Genomic DNA, 25,934 nt, shown 5'->3' with positions numbered 1-25,934 from the left:
CATGAGTGCATATATATGTATATGAAATGAATCAATTTGTTCTCCACCTGAAACTAACCTGAAACTGACAGAATATTGTAAATCAACTATACTTCAAGTAAAAATATAAATTTGCTAAATTAAAATGCATTAAATAAATGGAAAGAAAATACATTTTAGTTCTGCATGAAAATAAACCTAATAAAAAATGAAGGTGGAAGTGAAGGTGAAGTCACTCAGTCGTGTCTGACTCTTTGAGACCCCATGGACTGTAGCCTACTAGGCTTCTCCGTCCTTGGGATTCTCCAGGCAAGAATACTGCAGTGGGTTACCATTTCCTTCTCCAGGGGATCTTCCCGACCCAGGGATTGAACCCGGGTCTCCTACATTGGAGGCAGACGCTTTAACCTCTGAGCCACCAGGGAAGCCCAATAAAAGAATGAAGGGGATTTTAACTGAATCTGTATTATAATGTTTTCTTATGAGCTTGATATTATGAGAAAATGGAGGCTGGAAAGTCAGGGGAGCATGTGCTTAAGTCCCACTTTTTCATTAAGAATTGCATGATTCTGGAAAAAATACCTAACTTTCTATCCTCAGTTTTCTCTTCTATGAAATACAAATAATACCTCATAGAGTTATGATTAGGAATATGTACACATTCAATATACAACCATGAAGATGAGGTATATATCTGTCAAATACAGTCATATTAAAATTGACATGAAAGACACTATACTTCCTCATTTTCTTTTTATAACTTTTAGTCTAAATATTATTCATAAAATAGATTTTCAATTTAATTTCTTAATGAAAATACATTGTTTAAAAAAGCCAGAAGGCTGACAGAACTCTGCTGTTAATTGGAAATTTGGTCAGAGTTTTTGAGAAGTGATTTTCTAAAAGCAGAGCTTAGTTGGGAAGCACACATATGTACTTACACACATGCAAAAACTTTTAGCAAAAAAAAAAGTTTAAGGCAGGTCTGGCATCAAATTACCCCCATTTTATGGGTTGCTGTGGAAACAGATTAGCCCTCTGGAAGTGCAAAACCACGTTTGAGTCTAATGCGAAGAACCCTCCATCCCATGAAAGTGAAGAACAGCTGGGGATTGAGGAAGTGTAAGCTGACATGTCAGACAGTAGCCAGACAAAGTGAGCCAGGAGTTGTCTGGAGGAAAAAAAAGGAATGGGTGCTGGGAAAAACAACTGAACACTGTCAACAGAGTTAAGAAAATGGACCAGTTGTTTACTCTCATTATAACAAGAAAATAGAATTCCAGGGATGAGGATTAAATTTGCTGAGAGTGAAACTTTAACAAATCAAATGAAATAACAGGATTGCCCAAAGTAGCCCCCACTTGGAGGCTTTTGGACTGGAAAGTGCAATGCAAAACTGCGTGATTCAGTGCACTCACTGTTGACTGGCTTGGGATATAAAAGCTGATAATAATTTCTCTCTCTGTGGGATATCACCTTCTTGCTTCCTGTCTATTTGGAAACTGCTTACTTCCAGAAAGTACAAATATAGCACTGCTCTCCTTAAACTGTCCGAAAGAGGAGATTTATCTGGACTTATATAGAGGCATCTCATGGGCATAGTATTGGTAGCTCAATAAAGTAGATTTTTCTGGTGGCCCAGAATTAGTTGTCTAAGTCACTAGGTTTCTCTGGGTTGCAGTTTCCTTGCTGGACAAAGGTGAGGGAAGTACATGTCCAAAGTGTTGGTGTCAGAGGAAAAGATTTTGAAGTAAATCAGGTTGAAAAATACCATCTTCTTGAATCCTAAATATTCATAATACCCTCTTGCATATCAATGCTTTAAGAAGCATCAGTATGGGGAAAGAGCAGTTCCATCATGTTTAATTCTCTGTTTCCCTCATTTGGTCCCAGAAGGATTTTATCACTGAGCACCTATTAATCTCCCAACATGATGCTGTGCCTTAAGAGTTCATGCTGGGAAACACTGCAGTAGCTATTGCCAGGACATTTTCAGCCATAAAGTCCACATTCTATTTTTTTATTCTAATTTTATTTTATTTTTCATTATTTATTATTTTTAAAATATTATTTCTATTTTTTTAATTGGAGGATAATTACTTTGCATGCATGCATGCATGCTCAGTCACTTCAGTTGCATCTGACTCTTTGCGACCCCATGGACTGTAGCCCACCAGGCTCCTCTGTCCATGGGACTCTCCAGGCAAGTATACTAGAGTGGGTTGCCATGCCGTACTCTGGGGGATCTTCCCGACCTGGTGATCAAACCCACGTCTGCTTGCATCTCCTGCTTGCAGGCAGATTCTTTACCCACTGAGCTACGCTGGAAGCCCAATAATTGCTTTGCAACGTTGTACAGTTTCTGTTATAGACAAAGTGAATCTGCTATATGTATACGTATATGTCCTCCCTCTTGAGCCTCCCTCTCATGCATCCCCTGCCCCTTCGCACTCCTCTTGATCATCACAGAGCACGGAGCTGACTCCCTACATTCTATTTTATATTTTTCAGCTTTTTTTGTTGACATGGACCAATTCCAGAAGTTCAACCTAGAACCTAGGACCTAGAAGGAAAATATTCAATACTTCTAAAATGGTTTGGTTTCATATGTAAAGTGGAGTCAGGTAGTAACTAACTATAGGTAGATTATCTTAAGGGGTAGGTGATCCTCCAGCCTCAGAAGTGTAATTGAAATGCAAGTCAAGTTCTTATCCACAGGCAGCATCAAGATAATGTAGTTTAAAAATAGCCTTAAGAGCAAATGCTCTACAGTTCCCCAGTTTAAAACTCAGCTTTATTACTAATTAACTGTGTGACTTTGGGAAGTTGCTTAACCTCTCTAAGAGCCATCCCTTTTTCTATTAAATAGAAATAACCATCGTGTCCCCCAACACAACACCTGACATGTGTGTCCAATAAAAGTTCAAAAACAAAATTTGATAGTAAGAAATTGGGATGGATCTCAGAAAGACCAGCATGTGTGCATGCTAAGTCACTAAGTCATGTTGGACTCTTTGCAACACTATGGACTGTAACCCACCAGGTTCATGGGATTCTCCAGGCAAGAACACTGGAGCAGGTTGCCATGTCCTCCTCCAGGGGATCTTCCCAACCCAGGATTAAATCCACATCTCTTATATCTCCTGCATCAGCAGATGGGTTCTTTATCACTAACACTATTTGTAACACCCTCAGAAAGACCAGACAACCGCTCTAAAAAAAGTTATTAGTTCAGGCTTTTGGGTGGCATTCTGATCAGTTCGAATTAAAAAGGAATGAATCTAAAGTTAGCAAACAATAATGCAGAAAAAAAAAAAAACAACACAGTTTCTTTCTTTGGTTGTCTTTGCCCCCCCAATCTATTCTTTCTGTGATACCTATTTTAAAATAGAAGCATAATCATGTCATCTGCCTATTTTAACTTACTGTCTAAAAGATGAGACCTCATACATGTCACACAGCCTTGTTTTTCCCAATTACTGTTGCCTCCTGGACATCACACCCCATCCTCCATGCTGCAGCTCACACCTAACCACCAGAAGATCCTAAACATACCATGCTGTGTTCTAGGTTGATGCCTTTAACACTCGCTCCCTGCTTTGCTTGAAATACCCTTGCTCTCACTTGCCTATTTCTTTCTTCAATCTAGTCTCAGCTCATGTCACTTCCTCCGTCAGCCGATCCTTAGCTCCCTCCTACCACAGTCCTCCAACAGGTTCCACTGTATCCTCTGTGTGTCCTCACTGAAGCTTCACATCCCATTGCAGCATCCTTGGGCTGCACTGAATGATCGAATATGTCAGCTCCCCAGCTCCTGAGTGCTTCCTCCTAGGGATTCCATTCCTCTCTGCATCCCGAGTCTCACAGAGAAGTCCCTAGACAAACATCTGCTAAATGAAGACAAAAGAAAATAGGCAAGTGTTTCTGGAAACCGTTTACTCAACAAATGCCTTTGTGGCATGGAAAAATGTTTTCCTCCAACAAATGCTTCTATTGTAGTAATAATATTCATCGCAGAACGTGAGGCTCTGGAAGTGCCTAGGTTTAAATCCAGTTTTCAATTCTTTCCAGCTCTGCAAATTAGAGTGAGTTTATTCATGCCTCTAAGCCTGTTTCCAGTTCTGTAAATAATCACACCCACTTTGTTCTTTGTACATGGCTGAGCCTAGAGTAACTTCTGATTGATTATTAGCTGCTCTATTTTTACTCTGATTTGTAGCATTACCATTTTATTACTATATTATCAAAACATTAAATAGAATAAGCTCAATGTGAAAGGGTTTGTAAACTGTAAAGAGATATCTATCTATTAGTTGTTAGAACTCTTTATCTTATTTAAACTCAATCGAGAGCTTCCCTGGTGGTCCAGTGGTTAAGAATCCACCTGCCAATATAGGGGACATGGGTTCCATCTCTTGTCCAGAAAGATTCCATGTGCTGCAGAGCAACTCAGCCCACGCACCACAACTACTGAGCCTGCAACCCTAGAGCCGGGGCTCCGCACAGGAGAGGCCACCACAATAAGGAACCTGCATATCCCACCTGGGGAGTGGCCCGCACTTGCCACAGCTAGAGAAAGCCCACGCACAGCAACGAGGACCCAATGCAGCCAAAAATAAGTAAACAAAATTATATTAAGAAAAACAAAGCCCTCTCTTTCTTTCCCCTAGTGTGTCCACAGATCTGTTCTCTTTATCTGCATATCCATTTCTTCCCTCCAAACAGGTTCATCAATACCATTTTTCTAGATTCCATATATGTTCATTAATACACTGTATTTGTTTTTCTCTTTCTTCCTTACTTCATTCTGTGTAACAGGCTCTGGGTTCATCCACTTCACTAGAACTGACCCAATTTTTTTTTTTTTATGGCTGAGTAATATTTCATTGTACAGATGGCACAAAAGGGAGATGATACAGGTATAATTATGGCTGATTTGTGTTGCTGTATGGCAGAAACCAACACAATATTATAAAGCAATTTCCCTCCAATTAAAAAAAATTTTTAATGAAAAACAAAACCCATAGTTCTTTCAATAAATAAACAAATTCATAGAAAATTAGTCAGTCGTTAACAGCCGCTAGGTGTGGTAGTTTGGCTTGGGGGTGTCAGTAATATAAATGGTGTGGGCTACTTGGAATTTAATTTTCTATAAGAAGTTCTGAAACATTTTGCCAGCCCAGTTATACTGTGTTGGGAGCCCTCACCAGTTCTAGGGTCTCAGGACTACAATTTTTCCCAAATGACAACCCAGACTTACCCAGAGCCTTTCAAATTCCATCTTCTCTAAAATGATGGGTAATTAAGTGAGGAATGAAACTGACACTGAAACTATCTGCTTAATGCATGTGCTCTGCTTCTCAGGAATTCAGTAATTTAACAGGGAGCAGCAGCAGGTTGAAGAGCCAAATCCTGAAGCTTCATTCACTCAGCAAACAGCTGTGACCTTGCAAGAACAGCACATGGGAGCCCAGATATAACGAGACTGATTTTGGTTTGTTTGTTTTTATTTTCTCTTTTAGTAATGACATGGCTCTGGAGAGATTCTCATGAGGGAGAATCTGGCTAAATGGCTAGCAGGATGATTGATTAACAAGATGTTTTGTTTCCATTGTCTCATAGATAAGCAGGACCATTCTGTCCTCTAATCTGCTGACTCCTACTTCAATACAGTATCTTCTAAATCATGAATAAACATAAAATACACAGAGATGGAAACAGAACATTTCTTTCAGAGAGAACAATTAAGGGACTGATTTGATTATTTACACTGATTATAAGCACAATTATTTCCTCCCTTCAACTAGAACCATAGAGAACATTTTAAATTAAGATGCTTTGGCTGAACAGCCCAGAAAGCCAACTAGCAAGAAAGTCAGATGAGCCTATGCAACGAGCCCTAAGCTGTGCCCCAAGTTCGCACTCCCTGCAGGGGTAGGCAGGTTGGCCTGGGCAACCAGTAGGTTTTGAGGTCCCTGACCCTTAGCTTTTCCCACTGACCTTTGGCCTAAATCTAATCAGTTACAATTAGGGATGCTAGGTGAAATACAGGACATCTGGTCAAACATGAATTTCATATAAACAATGGATAATCTTTTAGAATAATTTAGGACATACTTAGACTGAAAATATACCAAAAAAAGTTTTATTCAATCTGAAATTCAAATTTCACTGAGCCAACTCAATTTTTACTTGCTAAATTGACAATCTTGGTTACAAGCGTAGGCTGAAAAAATATAGTCACAACCTGAAAGTAGAGTTATTTTATTTGATGGGAATGTTTAGGTCTCCAAGCCTGGGAGACAGCATCTCAGTAGCTCTGAGAACACTGCTCCAAGGAGCTGGGAAGGGGAGTCAGGATACACACAAGTCTGCACAAAGAGAGCAGGCTGTCTGAACATCAAAGAGGTAAGAAAAATCAAAGATCATGTAAAGTAATTTAGCATTTTATGTATGGGAAGATGCAAGCCTCTGGGCCCACTGATCCATTCCTTTCAAATGCACCTCAGCTACCTGGGGCTGAATCCTGTTCCTTGTTCACCTTAAGGAGGGCAGATGTCTGCTTCTTGCATTCCTCCCCCCACCACGGGCTCCTCTGTGCGGGGAGGCAGCATCTGTGGATCACAGGCAATCCCTGTGTGGGGTGGCGGCATCTGCTGGATCATAGGCATTGTGTTCCATTTGAGGAGCTCTCATTCACCTTTGGAGGCCAGAAATCATCTCTGATGGCTGTGACATCTCTTGCTCACCAATAGTGTTATGCCCACGGTCCGGTTCCCCAAGACTGAGAGAATAAGACCCTCACAGCAATGCAAAAGCACAAAGGGGTTTTATTGCTAGCTCAAGCTAGGGCTCATGTCTCATCCAGCGCAGTGGAGTTTTGACAAGAGCCCCAAGCTCTGAATCACATCTACTTTTATACAGATGGTTCTTTGTTCCTATAACAGCAGAGCTGATTGGCTAAACTGTACGCACACGGGGGACTTTTAAACCTCGCATCCCTATCCGGATTGGCTCGGGTCTGGCGCAGGCGGGGGGGCTACAGGGATTTTCTCTGATTGGTCCAGCTACACTGCCTGTAGGAGTTCCCCGTGCCTCAGCCTTCCTAGAGACTAAACCTCAGGCCTAGCCTGCCCCTTAGAGCCTGTCCTGGCTCCAGTTTGGTCCTAACAAATAGGACAGGAAATATCTTCATTTCACACAATCAACATGTGAGCATGCCAAGTCGCTTCAGTTGTATTCAATTCTTTTGTGACCCCAGGGACTGTAGCCCACCAGGCTCCTCTGTCCATAGGAATCTCCAGGCAAGAATACTGGAGAGGGTTGCCATGCCCTCCTCCAGGAGATCTTCTTGACCCAGAGATGGAACCCAGGTCTCATGTGGCTCCTGCATTGCAGGCAGATTCTTTACCACAAGTGCCACCTGGGAAGCCCCAACATGTGAGAGCCTTATCAATCTCCCTGCAAAAATTACCACTATAGGAAAACAAAAGGTGAGTCTCCCCAGAGCAGGAGGTCTTCACCACTGACCACACTGGCCAGCTCCATCTGCTTTGTCCTCCTCTCAAGCCCAGAAAGTGGTGCCTGTATTACTGAGAAGGTACAAGTTACTTCTCTCATTTGACTGAAATTTCCTCCTATCTTTCCCTTAACTCTTATTTAGGAGACAATGGGAAGGGGATTGAGTCTTTCGGTCAATGCCAAAATGTGCAAGTCGCAAAGCAAACATTGCCAACGGAGTGGTTTGTGACAGATAAATGGTTCATAAGTTTTCTTACTTTCCTCATGAGCAATTTACTTTGGCAGACAGTGGAAGATGTTTCCCATTATTTCAGTGTTACCTTGGTGGGGAGGGAAGTACAAGAGTCTGATAGTCATGCAAAGTTGTTTCAAATTCAGCCTTCAGGACATGAAACTTGCCTCAGCTTTTGTCTCTCAGTATTTTGGTCTGAAAAATGGGACAATAATACAGTACCGGCCCTACAGCATTCTTGTGAGTGTTAAATGGTATGACATAGGGAAAATTTTTTAAATGTTGGGGTTTGGTTCTCTTTCTCCTTCTGAATTATCAACACTCTTCAAAAGGTCTATTCATTCTTTCATCTTTTTATCTTTTAATGTAGCATTAAGGCCCTGCTTCCCCCACTCTCCCCACAAGGCTTTCTCCTTGGGGAGTTGTTTGTGGTCCAGGATTATCTGTTGGGACATCCTCCTCCTGCACTCTAGCTGCAATCATTCTGACCCTATAATTCCCAACTTGGAGTAGGAATTATTATATTTTCAAATCTATAGATATTAAAATAGTCTAGTTTATAGGTACCTAATATTTTGGAAAAGAAAGCCTAAAATTATCAACAATTGCCCTCTGAGTTGAAAGGTAATGGTTTGTTATTGTGTTGCTCTTGTTTAGTGGCCAGGTCATGTCTGAGTCTCTGTGACCCCATGCACTATAGCTCACCAGACTCCTCTGTTCATGAAATTCTCCAGGCAAGAATACTGGAATGGGTTGCCATTTCCTCCTCAAGGGGATTTTCCTGACCAAGGGATTAAACTCACATCTGTTATGTCTCCTGCACTGGCAGCCAAATTCCTTACCACAAACGCCACCTGGGAAGCCCCAACTTTGGGTAGGAATCATTATATTTTCAAATCTTATACAGGCAGCAAAAACAAGACTGGGAGCTGACTATGGCTCAGATCATGAACTCCTTACTGTCAATTTCAGACTTAAATTGAAGAAAGTAGGGAAAGCCACTAGACCATTCAGGTATGACCTAAACCAAATCCCTTATGATTATACAGTGGAAGTGAGAAATAGGTTTAAGGGACTAGATCTGACAAACAGAGTGCCTGATAAACTATGGACAGAGGTTGGTGACAATGTACAGGAGACAGGGAACAAGACCATTCCCAACAAAAAGGAAGGCAAAAAAGAAAGATGGCTGTCTGAAAGGGCCTTACAAATAGAATAGCAAGGAGAGATAAGAAAGCCTTCATCAGTGATCAGTGAAAAGAAATAGAGGAAAACAATAGAATGGGAAAGACCAGAGATCTCTTCAAGAAAATTAGAGTTACCAAGGGAATATTTCATGCAAAGATGCGCTCACTAAAGGACAGAAATGGTATGGACCTAACAGAAGCGGAAGATATTAAGAAAAGGTGGCAAGAACACACAGAAGAACTATACAAAAAAGATCTTCAGGACCCAGATAATCATGATTGTGTGATCATTCATCTAGAGCCAGACATCTTGGAATGTGAAGTCAAGTGGGCCCTAACAAGCATCACTATGAACAAAGCTAGTGGAAGTGATGGAATTTCAGGTGAGTTATTTCAAATCCTAAAAGGTGATGCTGTGAAAGTGTTGCACGCAATATGCCAGCAAATTTGGAAAACTCAGCAGTGGCCACAGGACTGGAAAAGGTCAGTTTTCATTCTAATCCCAAAGAAAGGCAATGCCAAAGAATGCTCAAACTACCACACAATTGCACTCATCTCACATGAGATGCTCAAAATCCTCCAAGCCAGGCTTCAGCAATATGTGAACTGTGAACTCCCTGATGTTCAAGCTGGTTTTAGAAAAGGCAGAGGAACCAGAGATCAAATTGCCAACATCCGCTGGATCATCAAAAAAGCAAGAGAGTTCCAAAAAATATCTATTTCTGCTTTATTGACTATGCCAAAGCCTTTGACTGTGTGCATCACAATAAACTGTGGAAAATTCTGAAAGAGATGGGAACACCAGACCACCTGACCTGCCTCTTGAGAAATCTGTATGCAGGTCAGGAAGCAACAGTTAGGACTGGACATGAAACAACAGACTGGTTCCAAATAGGGAAAGGAGTACATCAAGGCTGTATATTGTCACCCTGCTTATTTAACTTTTATGCAGAGTACATCATGAGAAACGCTAGGCTGGAAGAAGCACAAGCTGGAATCAAGATTGCTGGGAGAAATATCAATAAGCTCAGATAGGCAGATGACACCACCTTTACCGAAGAAAGTGAAGAACTAAAGAGCCTCTTGATGAAAGTGAAAGAAGAGTGTGAAAAAGTTGGCTTAAAGCTCAACATTCAGAAAACTAAGATCTGGTCCCATCAATTCACAGCAAATAGATGAGGAAACAGTGGAAACAGTGTCTGACTTTATTTTGGGGGGCTCCAAAATCACTGCAGATGGTAACTGCAGACATGAAATTAAAAGATGCTTACTCCTTGGAAGGAAAGTTATGGCCAACCTAGACAGCATATTTAAAAGCAGAGACATTACTTTGCCAACAAAGGTCTGTCTAGTCAAGGCTATGATTTTTTTCCAGTAGGTGGCTCAGACGGTAAAGCGTCTTGCTTACAATGCGGGAGACCTGGCTTTGATCCCTGGGTTGGGAAGATCCTCTGGAGAAGGAAATGGCACCCCACTCCAGTACCCTTGCCTGGAAAATCCCATGGACAGAGGAGCATGGTGGGCTACAGTCCTTGGGGTCGCAAAGAGTTGGACACGACTGAGCAACTTCACTTTCATGTATGGATGTGAGAGTTGGACTATAAAGAAAGCTGAGCACCAAAGAATTGATGCTTTTGAACTGTGGTGTTGGAGAAGACTCTTGAGAGTCCCTTGGACTGCAAGGAGATCCAACTAGTCCATCCTAAAGGAGATCAGTCCTGGGTGTTCATTAGAAGGACTGAGGTTGAAGTTGAAACTCCAATACTTTGGCTACCTGATGCAAACAGCTGACTCATTGGAAAAGACCCTGATATGGGGAAAGATTGAAGGCAGGAAGAGAAGTGGATGACAGAGGATGTGATGGTTGGATGGCATCACCGACTCAATGAATATGAGTTTGGGTAACCTCAGGAGTTGTGATGGACAGGGAGGCCTGGTGTGCTGCACTCCATGGGGTTGCAAAGAGTCATACATGACTGAGTGACTGAACTGAACTGATAGATATTAAAATAGTCTGGTTTATAAGTACCTAATATTTTGGAAAAGAAAGCCTAAAATTATTAGCAGTCGCCCTCTGAGTTCAAAAGTAACAGTTTGTTATTGTTTTGCTCTTATTTAGTGGCTTTGTCATGTCTGAGTCTTTGTGACCCCCTGCACTATAGCTCACCAGATTATATCCATGGGATTTTCCAGCCAGGAACACTGGAATGAGTTGCCATATCCTTCTCCTATGGATCTTCCTGATGAAGGGATTAAACCCACATCTCTTATGTCTCCTGCACTGGCAGCCAAGTTCTTTACCCCTAACACCAACCAGGTAGCCCCATCTTTGGGTAGGAGTCATTATATTTTCAAATCTGTAGTTACTAAAATAGCCTGGCTTATATATGCCTAATATTTTGAAAGATAATGCCTAAAATATTAACACTTGATCTCTAAGTTTAAAAGTAATAGTTAATGGTTATTAAAAGCTACAGAGTTGTTGATACTTCCAAATTTTAAGCTTTAAGTATGCATTAAATTCATGAGTAGTATGTGAACCGAGAACTTCAAGTGTTCAAGCTGGATTTAGAAAAGGCAGAGGAACCAGAGATCAAATTGTCAACATCCATTGGATCATTGAAAAAGTAAAAGAGGTCCAGAAAATATCTACTTCTGCTTCCTTGACTATGCAAAAGCCTTTGACTGTGAGGATAACAACTGTGGAAAATTCTTCAGGAGATGGGAATACCAGACTACCTTACTTGCTCCTGAGAAATCTGTATGCAGGTAAAGATGCAACGGTTAGAATCAAAAAGGCAACAATGGACTGGTTCAAAATTGGGAAAGGAGTATGTCAATGTTGTACATTGTCACCCTGCTTATTTAACTTATATGCAGAGTATATCATGAGAAATGCTAGACTGGATGAAACACAAGCTGGAATCAAGATAGCAGGGAGAAATATCAATAACCTCAGATATGCAGATGACACCACCCTTATGGAAGAAAGTGAAGAGGAACTAAAGAGCCTCTTGATGAAAGTGCAAAAGGAGCATGAAAAAGTTGGCTTTCAACTCAGCATTCAAAACGCTAAGATAATGGCATCTGGTCCCATCACTTCATGGAAAATAGATGGGGAAACAATGAAACAGTCCCAGATTTTATTTTCTTGGGCCCCAAAATCACTGCAGATGGTGACTGCAACCATGAAATTAAAAGATGATTACTCCTTGGAAGAGAAGTATGACCAACCTAGACAGCATATTATAAAGCAGAGACATTACTTTTCCAACAAAGGTCCATCTAGTCAAAGCTATGGTTTTTCCAGTAGTCAAGCATGGATGTGAGAGTTGGACCACAAAGAAAGCTGAGGACTGAAGAACTGATGCTTTTGAACTGTGATGCTGGTGCTGGAGAAGACTCTTGAGAGTCCCTTGAACAGTAAGGAGATCCAACCAGTCCATCCTAAAGGAGATCAGTCCTGAATATTCATTGGAAGGACTGATGCTGAAGCTAAAGCTCCAATACTTTGGCCACCTGATGAGAAGAACTGACTCACTGGAAAAGACCATTATGCCAGGAAAGATTGAAGGCAGGAGGAGAAGGGGACGACAGAGGATGAGATGGTTGGATGGCATCACTGACTCGATGGACATGAGTTTGAGCAAGCTCTGGGGATTGGTGATGGCCAGAGAAGCCTAGCGTGCTGCAGTCCATGGGGTTACAAAGAGTCAGACACAACTGAGCGACTGAACTGAACTGAATTGAAGGCATTAAGTTTATAACAAAAAAAAATTAACTTAGTATCAGATTAATTACTAAAATTCTCATAGCCAATGGACCATGAATCTCGATCTTATGACTCTAAATGTTGAGTTTATTTCCCTCTAGTATATTGTCTTCCTGGCTTGTTTCACTTGCCCTGGCGACCTTGTGGTATATAATTATGAATATTCAAAAGTAAACACATCCTGTCTTCCCTAATAGATCATAGCATCCTTGAGAACAGCAATCTTGTTCTGTAGTTGCATAAGATGGTGTCACACACACACAATGTGCTCAGTAAATGTGTATTGACTGAGCGATTCCGTGGTAACATTAATTTTTCATTGTCTTTTCCAATGCCATCTATTGGAGAAAATGTGAAACTCTTCATTTCCCTTGCTTGTCTATCGGCATATGGCCATACAGAAGATTTTGGTCTTTGTTGTCAGGACCACCTCACTTCTAACATCTGTTTCCACCATAGATAAATGCCACTTACGCATGCACAGTAACCTCATGTGGGCACTCTGAGAGGAGTGCTGCCTTCAAGATAATCTGCTCTGCACCCTTCCTGAAGCCCGAGTGCCTTTAGATGCTCATCCAACTTCTGCTGAAAGAAGATTAGGGACAGGGAGTTGCAATTTGGCAAGGGCATTCAGAATACAGCAAACAATTAAGAGTTTGTTTAGTAAATTAGACTGAAATCAGCTTCTCTCATTTCCATGTGCTGTTCATAGGTAAACCCTGTGGACTGACAGAAATTTCCATCCTTTCTACTTTTGAACTGGCTTTGAGATGCTTTCAGACATAGTAGTAACTCTTCAGTGTTCCTCTTTCTTTCTTTTGGTTCAACATCGTACAATATTAAGCCTCTTCTTCAATAGCCATTTTCATCTAACTTTTAATTTCATTTCTTGAATTTAGTATCTTGAAGCAATGTGAGTGTATCAGGGTAATGCCAGCTGCTATAACAAATATATATATATATATATATATACAGTATCTCAAATACAGGAGTTTATTTCTCCCTCATGTAATAGTCTAAGACAGGTGTTCCTGGCTACCTGGTGTTTCAGACATCCAGGATCATCACGTCACTTGGCTGTCTGATCTCCTAGAGCTTTATTATCCATTGTCTGCATCCAATGGATAAAAGGAAAAAAGAGGGATGTGAAGAAGATACACCTGCTTCTTAAAAACTCTTTCCTGGATGAAATTAGTATCACTTCTCCTTGTATTCTAAGGGAAAAAAAAATCACATGGTCACCTCTGAATGCAAGGAGGAAGTGTACATGACTCTGGGAGGTATGATCTCCTGCTGAGGTGTCACCTCTCTGCAACAACACCAGGTTATTGAAAGAGAAGATATTTCTGTGGGCAGTACCGTCTCTGCTACAGTGTAAGGGAAGATGAGATCCCGCAACAGAGTAGGACAGCGCTGCATAGACCTGCTTTCCTGACTCAGTAAGGCCGCCACTCTTCTTACCAGCACTCTGGTCCAGGGTTCTCTACTCTGTTCCTTTGAAAGACTCAGCCATACTTTTTTGCACCCATAGACAGGAAAGGATACTGCTGTTAATTATTCTGATGCAGTGATCTTAGGACATGTCCCAATTTCTGAGACTTTAAAATTTGAAAAGAAATGCATCTGAATGGTATTTTTCATCACACACACACACACACACAACTACAGCAATGAGTGCCTTGTGTTGTCTTTTTTTCCTTCTATTTAAGAACTTCCATGTATTATTCCTTTTATCCAATATACCCACAGCACATAGGGAAGTGGTTTAGCAATTTGGGAATCTCTCAGTCACAGGACTGGAGAAGGCAATGGCACCCCACTCCAGTACTCTTGCCTGGAAAATCCCATGGACGGAGGAGCCTGGTAGGCTGCAGCCCATGGGGTCACTAAGAGTCGGACACGACTGAGCGACTTCACTTTCACTTTTCACTTTCATGCATTGGAGAAGGAAATGGCAACCCACTCCAGTGTTCTTGCCTGGAGAATCCCAGGGACTGCGGAGCCTGGTGGGCTGCCGTCTATGGGGTCGCACAGAGTCGGACACAGCTGAAGCGACTTAGCAGCAACAGCAGCAGCAGCCATAGGACACTCATCAACTATTCTGCTGACCTCACATTAAAGGGAATCTGATTTGAGACTTGAATATAGTGCTTAGCCATGTTCAAGTTTCAGAGAAGGCGATGGCACCCCCCTCTAGTACTCTTGCCTGGAAAATCCCATGGATGGCGGAGCCTGGTAGGCTGCAGTCCATGGGGTCGCTAAGAGTTGGACACGACTGAGCGACTTCACTTTCACTTTTCACTTTCATGCATTGGAGAAGGAAATGGCAATGCACTCCAGTGTTCTTGCCTGGAGAATCCCAGGGATGGGGGAGCCTAGTGGGCTGCCGTCTATAGGGTCGCACAGAGTCAGACACGACTGAAGCGACTTAGCAGCAGCAGCAGCAGCAGTGTTCAAGTTTCATTCCTTTATCACTGGAGAATGGCAGTGGGTATGGCTGATCGAAGTGTCCTGAGGGATTAATACAAAGCTGTATGAACAATATTTTATCTCATATTTAGTTCATTAAAATCAAATTACACAAGCAATCAGGTCACAAACTTTGAACTTTGATGATAAAGATAATAGTGAATTCCACAAAACAGAACAATATTTTGGCAGAAAAAGAATTGGGAGCTTTGTTTCTGCACCATTTTACAGATCATTAAAAGACCTCTTCAAGCCTCAGAGATTCTCCCAGTGGCCTCTCGTGGGCCATAAAGGTTTCACTATAAATCACTCCATGAGACCAAGGTGTGGAAAGATCCAATAAAGTACAGATATGTTATCTGTGAGGATAGTTTCTATGAAACTAACTCTTTTATCACCCAACTCAGTAAATATCTATTGTGTGCTGTGTGTGTTCAGTCAGTCAGTCATGTCTGACTCTTTGTGGTCACATGGACTGTAGCCCATCAGTCTCTTCTGTCCATGGAATTTTCTAGGCAAGAATACTGCAGTGGGTTGCCATTTTCTACTCCAGGGGTTCTTCCTGACACAGGGATCGAACACTTATCTCTTGTGTCTCCTGCACTGGCAAGCAGAGAAAAAATGCCTTTTCTATGTCAAAAGGCACTCTCAGGTGTTATTGTGAGTCAAGAATATTGTAGGGAGAAGGCAGGACTGAAGTAGGGCTCTCTGGAAGTGACAGGAGCATGGTAGCCCCTGTGTGCCCAGCTCAGCACCGGATTTCACTCCAGTGTGACTGGTACTGTCTTCTTAATTTGAAGCACAGTTTATTTATAACGTTTCACATGTACATATGTGTGTATATCTATAACAATCACTTTGCTGTACATGTGAAATATTAGAAATCATACATACATATACGTCTATGCCTGTTCTTTCTCAGATTTTTTCTATATGTTATGACACGATATTGAGCATGGTTCTCTGTGCCATACAGTAGGTCTCTGTTGTGGATCTACTTTGTATAGAGTAGTGTGGCTCTTTAAATCCAAAATTCCCAATTTAATCCCTCTCTACCCCTTCCCCCTTTGGTAACCATAAGTTTATTTTCTTCCAAAAACTCCAACAGCAAAATCTTCAGACTTTCTTTCAGTTAGTTTAAACAATTTGTAGATATCAAAGCATCCTTGGATTCATTAGTAGAAATTTACGACTCAGGATACATCCTATGTTCAAGTAAGTCAGCAAAGAGATGGGAGAAGAGAGGAAAAAAGCAATACAAATCTCTAAGCTGCTAATCACACCCATGAAAACAGAAACAGTGAACAAACAAAAACTATTTTCTTTAAATTATCCATAGTTCCCAACTTCATGGATGTAAGTTGAACCTTAAAACTGGAAAAGCCCGCTCTTCTCTTTTTTAGAGAGGAGAGAGATGAACACTGCTAACCTCTGATTTTCCCTCCTGCAAGTCACCATTTGTTCAGCCACCAGCATGTTCTCAAAGCCTCCTCTTTTCCATGGAAACCAAAGGCTTCCAAACGAACACTGGAAACAGTTGTACAGCCATGACAAGTGACCAGAGCTCCTTATTTCTAACAAGAAGACAACTCAAGAGCTGCTGGCAATTTCTACCGAGGTCTTTTGTAAAGTTTCCCTTTGGAAGGGCATAGTCGAGGGGGCCGAGGAGAGCTCAAGAGGCTTGTGGAACATGAGCCCTTGTTTTTGAAGTTACCTCTTCCTGTGGACTGATTTTTCAGAGTTTGACTTTCCTTTTAAGAGAGGAAATATGGAGCCCGGCTGCACTCACACTTTAATTCGTTTACCAGAAGCAAGTCAAATCAGAAAGGCATAGACCTGCCTCAAAGGCCGCGGGTCTCGAGAAGGTGGGGGCAATGGGGAAGTGGGGGCGGGGAGAGAAAAGGCGCAGGAAAGAGGAGACACAAACTCCAGTCCTCAAGCAGAGACTCTAAACGTCCGTCTAGTCCCTTAAGCACTGCGAAGTGATTAAGCTCACCTATTTCATACTTGCCTTGCAAAGAATGCAAATACGTGGAAGAAGAGAAATTTTGGAAACACAAAATTGCACTGTGGACATCATGAAACATTCATTTGGGATTCAGAGGGCTGATCCCACTATGTTAAGCATACAAGGGTTCTGGCTGTAGAATTGGAGCAGAAGGGTCTGAGCAGTTATAAAGCAGAACCTTCTCTCTCCTTTTTCCATAGGGAGGGGTCTAAGAACAATTCAAAGTACTGGATGGTTTCTGGAAGGACAGGTCTGCAAAAGGCGCATTAAAGGGGGTTCCTTAGCGCAGCTGAGGATTTCCCTGGATTGTGTTCTGGTGATATGTGCTCAAGGCAGATTTCACAGATGTGTGGGGAGGCTCCAGAGGCATTTCTTAAACAAATTTCACCTGGTTTCAGGGATGGCTCTCCCCTCCCCACCATTTCAGTATCATTATGGTGGGTAGGATTAAAAAGGATAGCATAAGGGATCCATGCATCTTTATGGGGCCACTCACCCAGCACCAAGGGAGGTGAGTTCACTGTTCTGCTTCCCTTTTGTGAGGGTTTAGCATGTCCTCTAACAATTTCAATATGCATTTGCCAAAAAATTTGAAGATACCATTCAATATACTCTTATCACTCTTTCACTTTGAAAACATTTTTCTTATGTTTTTTAATTGATAGCAGAGTTAATATAATTGTTTCAATAGATAATTAGGCACAGAGTAGAATAAGCATCTGGAAACTCAGTACACCAGTGAGAAAAGAAGATGATGAAGGAAAACTAAACAACTGCCTGGCCAATTGAAATATGCAGTACAATTATCATTATTAAACAGTCTTTTGTAAGAAAAACAGTCCGAAGACTGCATTTCTATAGCATCATTCTCATCATTATTACGATTTTTATTAGTGGGCCTGATCCTATGAAGAGCCAAGGAAAATAAACTACTATCTGGGAGTAATTTGTTTCCCCATATGATGTGAATTACATTTTCTTGGAGAACAAGGTCCCAATCAGAGAACTGAGAAGAGATCATCTCTGGGGAGTCTGTTCTAATGTGAGTTCAACAGCAGAGGCAGCTGCCAAGAAAACAGGAAATTGTGAGGCCAGCCCTTCACCAAAGGGAGTCCCAGTCTCCTGCAGCTATCAGAAGCTCTGCTGACTTGAAGCACATTCCCAAGGTATTGCAATCTCTCCAGGCCACCTGATGGGCTAGATTAGTTCAATATTTACTGTAGAGATTGTGGAAAATCCAGTTTTTCCAAGAGTGGCACAGTAGAAAAAATCAGGGACTTGATATCCTATGTAAGCTTCTCATGTGTTATCTGAGCACATAGTAGGGGAGGAGAATGTGAAAAGCAGTTTCTTTCCTTCTTTCAGCCAGCTTTCCACCTCTCTTACCTCCCTTAGGAAGGTCTCAGGACCATCTCTACCCGATTTATGCCTTATACATGCCCGCCAAGTCAAAATGATCACACCGAACCCTGTCACTGGCACAAACCCCACCAATTCATGACTGAGATGGTCTAAAGGTCAAAAGCAGAGGGTTTATAAAGAAACCAACTCCATCTCTTATTAGCTTTGTCACCTTGGGCAAATCATACAACAATCTCAATGCCTTCATTTTCTCCTCTGTAAGTTGGGTGGTACTGAAATTTAAAAATTAAAGCATGAAGAAGAACATAAAACTCAATGTAAATATCCAATATATGGTAGCTTTAATATTACCTAATGCAATATTAAGGCATGGCATGTAAACTTTTTAGCCCTGGTAAATTGTTTTATTAGATAAAATCTTCCCAACAGATAAGGTACTTGAAATTGGCATGCTGAAAGGGCTTACTGTTTTGTTAAGGATCTATTGCTTGCATCAACCAAAATGAACTTAGTCTGTTAGGACCAAACTGGAGCCAGGACAGGCTCTAAGGGGCAGGCTAGGCCTGAGGTTTAGTATCTAGGAAGGCTGAGGCACTGGAAACTCCGGCAGGCAGTGTAGCTCGATCAATCAGAAAAATCCCCGTAGCCCCCACCCGCACCAGACCCGAGCCAATCCAGATAGGGATGTGAGGTTTAAAAGTCCCGCGCATGTGTACGGTTTAACCAATCAGCTATGCTGTTACAGGAACAAAGAACCGTCTGTATAAAAGTAGATGTGATTCAGAGCTCGGGGCTCTTGTCGGATTCCACTGTGCTGGATGAGACCTGGGCCCTAACTCAAGCTAGCAATAAACCCCTTTATGCTTTTGCATTGCTGTGGATGTCTTATTCTCTCAGTTTTGGGGACTCGGACTCTGGGCATAACAAGTCTAGCTTCAGCAAAAAAAAAAAAAGATGAGGTGAAGGAATGGAATTTTTAAGGAGCAGTATTTCTTAGAGTCAAAGTAGCTGGAGTCACTCAGTCTGGTCCGACTCTTTGCAAGCCCATGCATGGACTATAGCCCACCAGGCTCCTCTGTCATAGGATTCTCCAGGTAAGAATACTGGAGCGGGTTGCCATGCCCTCCTCCAGGGGATCTTCCCAACCCAAGCACTGAAACCACATCTCCTGCATCTCTGGCATTGCAAGCATATTCTTACCTCTGAGTCACCTGGGAAGCCCAGTTGGCTGCTAACTATAATGCAAATCTCTAATCCATGAGGAAAAAGAGTCTGATTGACATAACTTGTCACTTGTTCAGCCGAGTTCCTATCACATATGGGGAACAGAGGCCAGGAAAGAAAAGCCTCCTGTTCCTCAAAATGTTCTCACGGTTATCAGAGTTTCAAATAGGTAGCTTCAGTTTTCCATGAATTACTAATTGATGATTCTCTCAGGGTCCTTCCATAGCTAACATGTCCTGCAGATAGGCAGGACCTTCAATAATAATGGTTAAATTAAGTTGGTGCTTGATCTTTTTTTTTTAAATAATTGAAAACATTGGGAAGAGTCTATGAAATTAATATCATGTCAGGGGTGACCATTTTTTTTCATTTATTTAAAGCAAGACTGTAGATATTTTAGGCTTTATGAATCAAGAAACAGAATTAATAATACTAACACTAAAATCAGAATTTATAATAATAATAATAATAATGCATTAATATATGATATAAGTAAAGTAAGTCAAAAAGAGAAAAATAAATATCATAAATATGATATAGGTAAAGTAAATCAAAAAGAGAAAAATAAATATCATATATTAATGCATATATAGGGAATCTAGAAAAATGGTGCTGATGAACCTGTTTGCAGATGAAGAATAGAGATGAACACAACTCTAATTTTTATATAATGGAATACAGATTTAGAGAGACTTAAGTTATGATGATACTACCCATATGGCAGAAAGCAAAGGGTAACTAAAGAGCCTCTTGATGAAAGTGAAAGAGGAGAGTGAAAAATCTGGCTTAAAACTCAACATTATAAAAACAAAGATCATAGCATCCGGTCCCATCACTTCATGGCAAATAGATAGGGAAACAATGGAAACAGTGACAGACTATTTTCTTGGGCTCCAAAATCACTGCAGATGGTGACTGCAGCCATGAATTTAAAAGATGTTTTCTCCTTGGAAGAAAAGCTATGACAAACCTAGACAGAGTATTAAAGAGCAGAGACATTACTTTGCTGAAAAAGTTCCATCTAGTCAAAGCTATGGTTTCTCCAGGAGTCATATATGGATGTGAGAGTTGGACTATAAAGAAAGCTGAGCACCGAAGAATTGATGCTTTCGAATTGTGATTCTGGAGAAGACTCTTGAGAGTCCCTTGCACAGCAAGGATATCAAACCAGTCAATCCTAAAGGAAATCAACCGTGAATATTCATTGGAAGGACTGATGCTGAAGCTGAAGCTAAAGCTAAAATACTTTGGCCACCTGATGCAAAGACTGACTCATAGGAAAAGGCAGGAGGAGAAGGAGATGACAGAGGATGAGATGGTTGGATGGAACTAACTCAATGGACATGAGTTTGAGCAAACTCTGGGAGTTGGTGATGGACAGAGAAGCCTGACATGCTGCAGTCCATGGGGTTGCAGAGTCGAACATGACTGAGTGACTGAACTGAACTGAACTGACTCTGTATGACAAACTCTAGGTTCATCCACCTCACTACAAATTACCCAACCCCATTCCTTTTTGTGGCTGAGTAGTATTCCATTGTATATATGTACCACATCTTCTTTACCCATTCATCTGTCAAGGGACATTTAGGTTGCTTCCATGCCCTAGCTACTGTAAATAGTGTTTCAGTGAACACTGGGGTACATGTGTCTTTTGTAAAATAGCTAGTAGGAAGCTGGCTGTATAACACAGTGAGCTCAGCTCAGTGCTCTGTGATGGCCTAAAGAGGTAGGATGGGGGCAGGGGTGGGAGGGAGGCTCAAGAGAGCAGGGATGTATGTATACAGATGGCTGGCTCACATTGCTGTACTGCAGAAATTAACACATAGTAAAGCTATTATACTCCAATTTAAAAATAAATAAACTGGGGAAAAATATTTAATCCAAAAAGGTATAAAGAGATGAGGCATATTTCAAGAGAAAACGCATGCTTGCTATGGCCTATCAATATTATTTAGTGTCATTGGTATGAGAAGTATAGTAGAAGCCTTAATTTCTAAAATAACTGGGTTTTGCATATATATTTTAGTATTTTTATAGAACTGTTTTTTAAAGTGAACTGCATTCTGTTACACTGAATGTGCTAAATATAAACTAAAAAAAAAAAAAAAAATAGAGTTGTGATACCTAACTAACAGTATGACTGTAAGGACAAAATGACTACTGCAAATAAATCACTTAACACCATGACCGAAATATATTAACCACTGAATATATGCCGATAATGATGATAAGATGGTGGTGATGATGGTTGTAATGATTAAACTTTAGAGGATCAAACCCATGAGTTTCTTCTAGTAACACTTGAAGGACCTAGGTTCCAAGTTCCTTTGCCCCATCAGCCAGCATGCTAATATTTGATTCTAACTGATATACTTTAGGTCTGGAATTGTCCCAGCAGTCTGCACTCCATGCATTTCCTCTCATTCTCATTTCAGATATTTGGTGAGAGGCAGCATATCTTAGCAATGTAGCAGTGCATTTCATGAAAACTAATTCCATAAGACAGATGTTTAACCACACAAACACACACACGTACACAAGTATGTGAGAACACACACACAAATGCACGCATCATACCTACACAACTTTTATAGGCAAACAAATTTGGGAAACATTGAGCAAATAAAGCTGAATATGTTTCCAAAATAAGACTTTTAGGATGCTTTTACTATGACAATATCCATTATGACATTCTGTGATGGAACTGAACAATTTGTTGTGCTGCGCTGGGCTTAGCAGCTCAGTCGTGTCTGACTCTTTGCAACCCCATGGACTGTAGCCCACCAGGCTCCTCTGTCCATGGGGATTCTCCAGGCAAGAATACTGAGTGGGTTGACATGCGCTCCTCCAGGGGATCTTCCCAATCCAGGGATTGAACCCAAGTCTCCCACATTGCAGGCGGATTCTTTATTGTCTGAGCCAGCAGGGAAGGAACTAAAGAATATCATTCCCCAGATTTATTTCACAGTGATCTTGTTTTCCCTGAGCTGTTTGTGGTGCCAGTTTTCTGTGAAGTACATTTTCAAAATGGTGATAATCTTGACAAGCATTTATTGATTAATTAATAAACACCATGCTGTCTGCTAAGAAGTATTATTATTTCATTTGACTCTCAAAATAATTCTTGTACCAATTCACAAATGAGGAAACCTCTTAGACAATGTACATTCCCCAAACCCAGACAATAGAACATATGTTTTAAGGAAGTAACGTGAATTCAGAGACAGTGCTTTTTATCCATAGTCAGTATCAAAACATTGAGAAAACCAGTATGTGGTGTTCTCTGGTCCAGACTAGGAGCTGGATAAAGAATCAGAGAGTGAAAATAGAGGTTTCACTCTCATGATAATAACTTCCAAAGTTTGCTCTCTTTCTTTTCAAGTAGAAACTTCCTCATAGTCCATTTTTTTTTGCCAGTATGAGGACCATCCCAGTTTTGTTCTGAGCCACTAGACTAAACCTGTTGGATTCAGATTTTGAGTACTTGGCTCCTCCTCTTATTGCTGGCTGTCTACTGGAGTACTTATCGCATCAGATTGTACTCTTAGAGGCATGCATCCCTCTCTTCAGATATTGACTTTATCACTTAATAGCTGTGAGACTGTGAGCAAATTACAAAACATCTCATTCAGTTTTATCATCTATAAATTGAGATTAATACTAGTTTTGAGAAGTGGATGAGTATATACATGCAGATTTTAATGGCATTCAATAAGCTAATAATTTCATATAGCATAGTAGAATCATTGATCTATAAACAAGCTTTATGTAAGCATTAGCTAAATAAAATAAATAGATAAAGGTACATGGTAATCATTTACTAATGTTAAATATCATTATTATTTTTCTTATTATTTAGGAAAAGTCATAAAATTTTATCAATTTTAGAAAATCAGGAAATTGATAATTGCATTTAACACAGAATACCTGTATCCCCAAATTTTTGATAACTTAGTTCTTTATATACCAGGAAATTATAATTTCCTGGAATCATCAATCATTATTAGTGCAACTGAGAATCAGGAAATAAGGAAAAGAAACCCTTAAATCCTACAATAACTGCTCAAATCCCTTGGACTAAAAATTGAACATTTTGAGGAACAGGAGGATATTCTCTTCATTTATATACAAGACTAGGTTTCTTAGTCATCTGAATTCTCAGCTGATTAGAAACAGGAATTTAAAAGGCAGAAGGACACTTACAGATACCAAGGAGGAAGGTGACCGGGAGGAATTGGTGATTGGGATTGACACATACACTATTGATACCATGTACAAAACAGCTAACTAACAAGAAACTACTGTACAGCTCAGGGACCTCTTCTCAGCACTCAGCAGTGAACTTAATGCGAAGGAAGTCCATGAAAGAGAGGATATGTGTACGTGCATAGCTGATTCACTTGCTGTACAATAGAAACTAACACAACACTGAAAAGCAACAATTTGCTGTTGTTTAGTCTTTAAGTGGTATCCAACTTTTTTGTGACCCCAAGGACTGTGGCCTGCCAGGTTCCTCTGTCCATGAGACTTTCCCGGCAAGAACACTGGAGTGGGTTGCCATTTCCTTCTCCAGGGGACCTTCCTGACCCAGTGATCAAACTTGGGTCTCTTGCATTAGCAGGCAGATTCTTTACCACAGAGCATCAGGGAAGCTCCTGTAAAGCAACTATACTCCAATAAAATTAGGAAAAAAAAAAAAATTACAGCTAGTAAGTGATGGAGAATTTGCCCTGGATCGTTTGATGTCAAATCAAATGTTTGATTTTTTATTATTATACTGTATCTGCTTCTTTATCAGATTTATAAAAAATGTATCAAATTTGTAAGCCTCAATATTATATTGTCTATAGTTGGTTGAAACTCACCATAAAAATTCTAAAATGGAGTAATATGTTACTGGTAGATGGTTAGTTACAATAAGAAAAATAAATTTCACAGTTCCCAACTTGATTCAAAAAAAAAAAAAAAAGGCAGATAGATGTAAGAAGCAAGCACACTGACCTTAGCAAGGACTATTGACAGATAATAATAATAAAAAAAAAAGAAAAGCAAAAAACAAAACTTTCTTTATTAGAACTTAATGCAATTACTAATTGCCATGTTACTCATTTTGAGTCATTGAAAAATAAAGTCACATTTTAATCTATACTTTTCAGAAAACATAAAGTTATACAGTGTAGAAAGATTTCTTCCAAAAGCAGTTGAAAAATTTGGTTAAACTTGTTGCAGAGAAACGTAACCTTTATTACTTCAAATTGCCATGTAATGAGGGCTCACTATGTTTGATTTAGGTGATTAAATCTCTACTTTGAGGACACTGGTTTACAGTTTAAGTTGTAATTTACTTGCTTATCAAATAAAATAATGATTGAGCACTTTCTCTGTATAAAATCCTATTGGGGAAATAGTAAGATTTCTTTAAGAATAAACCAAATACCTAGAAAAAGTGCGTTTATAGAAACAGGCTTCTATAAATAAGTAAGTAAAATATACTCCTAGCAATCCTGGGAGTGTGGAATGAAGCTTGGAAGTCCATCCATTGACAACTGGAATTTCACCCTTTTTTTCATTTATTATGTTTTATTGGAGTGTAATTGCTTTACAATGTTGAGTTAGTTTCTGCTGTAAACAACGTGAATCAGCCACCTATACACCTATATCCCCTCCTTGCACCTCCCTTCCACCTCACCTTCTGTCCCACCATCTAGGTTATCACAGACCTAGCTGAGCTCCCTGTGCTGATCCAACCATGTAGTGCACTATAGACTCAAATTATGATGGATTAAATTGTCCTATAAATGTCAAATTGCTATATAGAAATTATTATGTGTATAGAAATTCAGAATTTTGCAGGACATGTTTTAGCCATTAATTCATTTGACTTACACATAATAACATTTGTAGCAATAACAATTGTAAGAACATAAATGGCTCTATGTAGAACACTATCTTAAAATTTTACATGGACTATCTCATTCATTACTTTAAAAAATCCTAAAGGATTTTTAAAATCCTTTTATTTTACCTAAGAAGAAACTAAGGTTTAGAGAGATAGCTAACCAGTCACATAGCCAGTTATTTGCAAAGAATGGCATTTCAACATAAGGACTCTGTTCTAAATTACAATGCACTATCCCTTCCAAAAACTCTAAGTGCTGGAAGCTTTTACTAAATTCA

This window comes from Budorcas taxicolor, chromosome 25 (genome assembly GCF_023091745.1).
Source record: "Budorcas taxicolor isolate Tak-1 chromosome 25, Takin1.1, whole genome shotgun sequence".
Classification (NCBI taxonomy): domain Eukaryota; kingdom Metazoa; phylum Chordata; class Mammalia; order Artiodactyla; family Bovidae; genus Budorcas; species Budorcas taxicolor.
This window is presented reverse-complemented; position numbering follows the sequence as displayed.